The 8404-nt window shown below is 37.6% G+C and overlaps 1 non-coding gene across 1 annotated transcript; it reads left to right on the plus strand.

Annotated features, from left to right (window-relative positions):
* The first annotated feature begins 4271 nt into the window (after window positions 1-4271).
* Window positions 4272-4344, plus strand: TRNAA-CGC (transfer RNA alanine (anticodon CGC)). The gene has a single exon. It is a non-coding gene; the product is annotated as a tRNA-Ala (tRNA).
* The last annotated feature ends 4060 nt before the right edge of the window (window positions 4345-8404 follow it).

Below are 8404 nucleotides of genomic sequence, written 5' to 3' on the forward strand. Positions count from 1 at the left end.
AAGCGGTTTTAAGAGGGAAGTTCATAGCAACACAGGCCTCCTCAAGAAACAAGAAAAATATCAAACAAACTAACCTACCAGCTAAAAGAATTAGAAAAAGAAGAACAAACACAGCCTAATCTCAGAGCAAGGAATGAAATAATAAAGATTAGAGAGGAAATAAATAAAATAGAGATGAAAACTATAAACATCTGATGAACAAAAACAAAGAACTAAATAAATGAAGAAATATTCCATGTTCATAGTAAGACACAATATTGTCAAGATGTCATTTATTCCCCACTTGATCTGTAGATTCAATGCAATCTCAATCAAAATTCCAGCAAGTTTTTTTAAGTGAATATGATAAACCGATTCTAAAGCTTATATAGAGAGGTAAAAGATCCAGAATAGGCAACAAAATATTGAAGGAGAAAAAGAAATTGGTGGACTGACACTACCTGAATTCAAGATTTACTATAAAGTGACAGTAATTAAGATGGTGTGGCATTTGTGAAAGATCAATGGAACAAATTATAGAGCCCAGAAATAGACTCCTACAAACAGAGTCAACTTATTTTGACAACAGAGCAAACAGAGATGGTCTCTTCAACAAATAGTGGTAGACTAAATGGAAAACTTCCAAAAAATTAACTTAGATGCAGACCTTACACTGTTCATAAAAATTGACTCTAAATGGATCACAGACCTAAATGTAAAATACACAACTATAAAACTCCTGGAAGATAACTTAGGTGATAACTCATATGAGAAAATCTAAATTGCCTGGGGTATAGTGTTGTCTTTTTTGATATAATACCAAAGGTATAATCCATGAAATAAATCATTTGTAAGCTGGACTTCATTAAAAAAATACTTTCAGGAATTCCCTAGTGGGCGGGTGGTTAGGACTTGGCACTTTCACTGCTGTGGGACCGGGTTCAATTCCTGGTTGGGGAATTAAGATCCTGTTAGCCACGCAGCATGGCCAAAGGGAATATATATATATATATATATATATATATATATATATATATATATATATACACATACATACACACACATACATACACTTCTGCTCTGTGAAAGACACTGTCAACAGGATGAGAAGACAAGACTCAGAATGGGAGAAAATATTTGCAAAAGACACATCTAATAAAGGACATCTTTATGTATCCTAAATATGCAAAGAACTTTTAAAACTCAACAATAAGAAAACAAACAACTCATAAAATGGGCCAAAGACTTGAATAGATAGCCAAAGAAGATATATATATGGCAATTAAGCACATGAAAATATGCTTCACATCATGTGTCATCAGGGAAATACAAATTAAAACAATGAGCTTACACAGCCATTAGAATGACCAAACTCCAGAACACTGACAACACACAGTGCTAAAAAATATGTGGAGCAACAGGAATTCTCATTCATTGTTTGTGGGAATGCAAAATGGTACAGCCAGTATGGAAGATATTTTGTCAGTTTCTTAGAAAACTGCAGTTACTCTTACCATATTATACAGCAATCATGCTCCTTGGTATTTACTCAAAGGAGTTGAAAACTTTTGTCCACGCAGAAACCTGCACACACACAGATATTTATGGCAGCTTTTTTCATAATTACTAAAACTTGGTAGCAACTAAGATGTCCTTACATAGGTAAATGGATAAATAAACTGTGGTACATTCAAAAAATGAAATATTATTCGACACTAAAAAGAAACGAGCTATTGAGCCATAAAAATAAAAGATATGGAAGAACCTTAAATGCATAATGCTAAGTGAAAGAGCCAATTGGAAAAGTCTACAAACTATGTAATTTTATCTACAAGACATTCTGGAAAAGGCAAAACTTTGGAGACAGTAAAAAGAGTAAAAAGATCAGTGATTGTTATGGGATGAGGGGAAAGAGATGAATAGGCAGAGCACAGAAGATTTTTAGGGTAGTGAAAATACTCTACATCATATTATAAGGATGGATATATGTCATTATACATTTGTCCAAACCCATAGAATACAGAACACCAAGCGTGACCTCTAATGTAAACTATAGACTTTGGGTAATTTTGATGTATCAATGTAGATTGACCCTTTGTTAAAAAAAAAAAGTACCATTCTTCATGTTTATAACAGGGGAGGCTATGTATGTGCAGGGGTAGAGAACATATGTGAAATTTCTGTACCTTTCTCTCAGTTTTGTTGTAAACCTAACACTCTTCTTTAAAATGTCTTAAAAATATATAAGATTAAAAATAAAACTAAGTGCTTTATGACAGGAATTTTATAACATTTTATAATATGAATATGCACTATGAATATCCTAGAATGGGAGAGTGTATAACATTTTTCAAAATAGTTTGACTGCTTGGCTCATTTATTCACTCAGTAACTCCTGGGACTAGTGTTTGTTAAAATTCAGTTTGAATAATATTCTTCTACTCTACCCTAAAAAGTATATATAAGTTATTATCTGGAAGAGACATTTCTACCCTATAATTACAGTGTACTGTGTAAAATCTCAAAGACTTTCATGTAAAACTACCAGCCTATAGAATCTCTGCACATACAAAAGACAGCTCTAGAAGTTAGTAAAACCACTTCTGATATTGAGACAACAATCTACATGGAGCATGTAAACAGAAAATATCAGCATTATAGAAGGGAGTTTAACCAGGTATAGCACCCTTGTGCTTTAATATTTCAGTGACCTCAAAGGCCACAGTAGATAAAAGGAGATAATATCTGTTTCCTAATGAGACATGTTTATTGATAAAAACCTCAGAATTCAATTAAAATGGAAGCACTGTCTAATGTTTAAGACAGGCATGGCTGGCTTATTAAAACACTAAGGTGAACTTTCATGAGACACTGCTATTGATGGAAGTATGTCCTATAGTCCTGAAGATTTACAGTTAAAAACAAACAAAAAGCACCTCTCATAACTATTTGGGATAGTTTTAGAGCTAATAGAGAACACCCATCCTGCTTCAAACACATAGAAATTTTAAAGTAAAATACAAGAACAATGAAAAATTCAAGTAAATATAAAAGAAAGAAAAATCCCTCTGTGACAGAAAAAAAAGTGTAGATTTCAGTCAAGAAACAAATCCACAAGCTGATACCATGAACGTGTGGGAAACACTGAGGATACAAGAACTGAAGGAGTTTGAGGCCAGTATTTTATCATCATAGGCCAAAATAGGGGAGCTGAAACTAAAAGCTCTGACCAACTGAGGCCTTCAAAGAGTTTCTTCACTAGGAAATATAGAAAAGAAAAGTCTGCTATTTACACTCAGAAGCAACATGGATAGTTATTTCTGCCTGGTGTTTTAAGAAGGAAAAAATATTTTGTATGTATAGATTAAATTTCATATCACTTGTGTTATGCAGGAATCTGCCATTAACATTCTTGGACACATGGAACTTCAGGGACATATAGAAAAAAATACAAAAATTAAAAACAAAGAAAAAGAACCCGAAAACAGTCTTTAGCAAAACTTTCATATCCCAGAAGAAACAAGATCCTTCCACCACTTTAACCACTGCTACACACACACACACACACACACACACACACACACTATCCCTACTGCTCTCACAATAAAAATTACTAACTATATGAGGAAATAACCATACAAATAATAAATGGGAAGATTAGCACTCTAAAATATGAGTTAATAGAACAATTTGAAAAAGATTATAAAATGTTTAAAATAATTAAAACAAATAGAAATTAAATAGAAAAAAATGAAAAAAATACTGTACTGGATTTCAAAATTGGCCATAATTTATTTCTTCCCAGTATGATTATCTATAATATGACTGTGAATCTCTATTCATCAAGGGTTATAGCTTATCTCCCTACTTCTATGGTTTGTATTAGACTACTGGCTTGCTTAGGCCTATAGAATGTGGCAGAAGGAATGTGCCAGCTCTGAGTCAGGACCTCAAGAAGTTTCACAACTGGAAAGGCCTGGAATAGTTTGGTGGATAAGGAGAAACCATATGAAGCAGAGACAAATCATCCAACGTGAGGATCCCTGGACTAGCCAGGCAGCTAAAATATCATCTGATTTTATGTGCCCAGCAGAGAGCAATAAAAACACTTACCTGAGTCCAGCCCAAACCCTCAGCTCACAGAATTGTAAGTTATATACATGGTTATTGTTTTAAGCCACTGAATTTGGGGCAGTTAGTTTTACAGCAAAAACTTACTGACATATGGGCAAAGTTGAAATGTGAAAGGTTGAATAGTCTTTTAAAAATTAAAAATCTAAACTAAAGGGACTTCCCTGGTGGTCTAGTGGTTAAGGCTCTGCGCTCGCAATGCAGGGGGCCTGGGTTCGATCCCTGGTCAGGGAACTAGATCCTGCATGCTGCAACGAAGATCCCACATGCCGCAACTAAGATCCGGCGCAGCCAAAGAAAAAAAAAAAAATCTAAACTAGGGAATCTTATCTGCATTGTGGATCAGAGGATAAAGAAGATGTTTTTGGCTTTAGAGGCTTGGGACTAGACTATCCAGTGTATAACCTGTAACCGTAAGCTGACACTTTTGTTTTAAAAACAATCGGGGGAGACCTTTAAGATGGTGGAGGAGTAAGACATGGAGATCACCTTCCTCCCCACAAATACATCAAAAATACATCTACATGTGGAATAACTCCTACAGAACACCTACTGAACGCTGGCAGAAGACCTCAGACCTCCCAAAAGGCAAGAGACTCCCTACGTACCTGGGTAGGGCAAAAGAAAAAAGAAAAAACAGAGACACGAGACATAGGGATGGGACCTGCACCTCTGGGAGGGAGCTGTGAAGGAGGAAAGGTTTCCTTCCACACGCTAGGAAGCACCTTCACTGGCGGAGATGGGGGATGGTGGGGGGAAAGCTTCAGAGCCACGGAGGAGAGAGCAGCGATAGGGGTGCAGGGGCCAAAGTGGAGAGACTCCCGCACAGAGGATTGCTGCTGACCAGCACTCACCATCCTGAGAGGCTTGTCTGCTCACCCACCAGGGCAGGTGGCGGCTGGGAGCTGAGGCTCCAGCTTCAGAGATCACATCCCAGGAAGAGGACGGGGGTTGGATGCGTGAACACAGCCTGAAGGGGGATAGTGTGCCACAACTAGCCAGGAGGGAATCCAGGAAAAAGTCTGGAACTGCCACAGAGGCAAGACACCATTGTTTTGGGGGGTGTGAGGAGAGGGGATTCAGAGCACCGCCTAAACGAGCTCCAGAGATGGGTGTGAAGCGCGGCTATCAGTATGAACACCAGAGGTGGGCATAAGACGCTAAGGCTGCTGCTGCAGCCACCAAGAAGCCTGTGTGCAAGCACAGATCACTATCCACACCTCCACTCCCGGGAGCCTGTGCAGCCCGCCACTGCCAGGGTCCCGTGTTCCAGGGACAACTTCCCTGGGAGAACACACGGTGTGCCTCAAGCTGTTGCAACATCACGCTGGCCTCTGCCACTGCAGGCTCTCCCTGCATTCCGTACCACTCCCTCTCCCCGGCCTGAGTGAGCCAGAGCCCCCGAATCAGCTGCTACTTTAACCCCGTCCTGTCTGGGTGGGGAACAGAAACCCTCAGGCAACCTACATGCAGAGGCAGGGCCAAATCCAAAGCTGAACCCCAGGAGCTGGGTGAACAAAGAAGAGAAAGGGAAATTTCTCCCAGCAGCCTCAGAAGCAGTGGATGAAATCTCCACAATCAACTTGATGTACCCAGCATTTCTGGAATACCTGAATAGACAATGAATCATCCCAAAACTGAGGCGGTGGACTTTGGGAGCAATTGTAGACTTGCAGTTCGCTTTCTGCATCTAATTTGTTTCTGGTCTTATGTTTATCTTAGTTCAGTATTTAGAGTTTATAATCACTGGTAGATTTGTTCATTGATTTGTTTGCTTTCTTCCTTCTTTTTTAATATATAGATATATTTTTTTTCCTTTTTCTCTTTTTCGAGTGTGTATGTGTATGCTTCTTAGTGGGATTTTGTCTGTATAGCTTTACCTTTACCATTTGTCCTAGGGTTCTGTCTGTCCGTTTTGTTACAATAGCAAAGATCAATAAAACTAAAGCTGGTTCTTTGAGAAGATAGACAAAATTGATAAACCATTAGCCAGATGCATCAAGAAAAAAAGGGAGAAGACTCAAATCAATAGAATTGGAAATGAAAAAGAAGTAACAACTGACACTGCAGATATACAAAGGATCATGAGAGATTACTACAAGCAACTATATGCCAATAAAATGGACAACCTGGAAGAAATGGACAAATTCTTAGAAAAGCACAACCTTCTAAGACTGAACCAGGAAGAAATAGAAATTATTAACAGACCAATCACAAGCACTGAAATTGAGACTGTGATTAAAAATCTTCCAACAATCAAAAGCCTAGGACCAGACAGCTTCACGGGCAAATTCTATCAAACATTTAGAGAAGAGCTAACACCTATCCTTCTCAAAATTTTCAAAAATATAGCAGAGGGAGGAACACTCCCAAACTCATTCTACGAGGCCACCATCACCCTGATACCAAAACCAGACAAAGATGTCACAAAAAAGAAAACTACAGGCCAATTTCACTGATGAACATGGATGCAAAAATCCTCAAAAAATACTAGCAAACAGAATCCGGCAGCACATTAAAAGGATCATGCACCGTGATCAAGTGGGGTTTATCCCAGGAATGCAAGGATTCTTCAGCATACGCAAATCAGTCAATGTGATAAAACATATTAACAAATTGAAGGAGAAAAACCATATGATCATCTCAATAGATGCAGAAAAAGCTTTCTACAAAATTCAACACCCATTCATGATAAAAACCCTCCAGAAAGTATGCATAGAGGGAAATTACCTCAACAAAATAAAGGCCATAATGACAAACCCACAGCCAACACTCTTCTCAATGGTGAAAAACTGAAAACACTTCCTCTAAGATCAGGAACAAGACAAGGATGTCCACTCTCACCACTATTAGTCAACATAGTTTTGGAAGTTTTAGCCACAGCAATCAGAGAAGAAAAAGAAACAAAAGGAATCCAAATTGGAAAAGAAAAAGTAAAATTGTCACTGTTTGCAGATGACATGATACTATACATAGAGAATCCTAAAGATGCTACCAGTAAACAACTAGAGCTAATCAATGAATTTGGTAGAGTAGCAGGATACAAAATTAATGTACAGAAATATCTTACATTCCTATACACTAATGATGAAAAATCTGAAAGAGAAGTTAAGGAAATACTCCCATTTACCATTGCAATAAAAAGAATAAAATACCTAGGAATAAACTTACCTAAGGAGATAAAAGACCTGTATGCAGAAAACTATAAGACACTGATGAAAGAAATTAAAGATGATACAAATAGATGGAGAGATATACCATGTTCTTAGATTGGAAGAATCAACATTGTGAAAATGACTCTACTACCCAAAGCAATCTACAGATTCAGTGCAATCTCTATCAAACTACCAATGGCATTTTTCACAGAACTAGAACAAAAAAAAATTCACAATTTGTATGGAAACACAAAAGACCCTGACAGCCAAAGCAATCTTGAAAAAGAAAAACGGAGCTGGAGGAATCAGGCTCCCTGACTTCATATTATGCTACAAAGCTTCAGTAATCAAGACAGTATGGTACTGGCACAAAAACAGAAATATAGATCAATGGAACAGGATAGAAAGCCCAGAGGTAAACCCATGCACATATGGACACCTCATTTTTGATAAAGGAGGCAAGAATAACAATGGAGAAAAGACAGCCTCTTCAATAAGTGCTGCTTAGAAAAGTGGACAGCTACATGGAAAAGAATGAAATTAGAACACTCCCTAACACTGCACAAAAAAATAAACTCAAAATGGATTAAAGACCTAAATGTAAGGCCTGACACTATAAAACTCTTAGAGGAAAACATAGCCAGAACACTCTATGACATAAATCACAGCCAGATCCTTTTTAATCCACTTCCTAGGGAAAAGGAAATAAAAACAAAAATAAACAAATGGGACCTAATGAAACTTAAAAGCTTTTGCACAGCAAAGGAAACCATAAACAAGACAAAAAGACAGCCCTCAGAATGGGAGAAAATATTTGCCAATGAACCAACTGACAAAGGATTAATCTCCAAAATTTACCAGCAGCTCAATATCAAAAAAACAAACAACCCAATCCAAAAAAGGGCAGAAGACCTAAACAGACATTTCTCCAAAGAAGATATACAGATTGCCAACAAACACATGAAAGGATGCTCAACATCACTAATCATTAGAGAAATGCAAATCAAAACCACAATGAGGTATCACCTCACACCAGTCAGAATGGCCATCATCAAAAAATCTACAAACAATAAATGATGGAGAGGGTGTGGAGAAAAGGGAACCCTCTTGCACTGTTGGTAGGAATGTATGTTGATACA

This window comes from Balaenoptera acutorostrata, chromosome 6, assembly GCF_949987535.1.
Source record: "Balaenoptera acutorostrata chromosome 6, mBalAcu1.1, whole genome shotgun sequence".
NCBI classification, from domain to species: Eukaryota; Metazoa; Chordata; class Mammalia; order Artiodactyla; family Balaenopteridae; genus Balaenoptera; species Balaenoptera acutorostrata.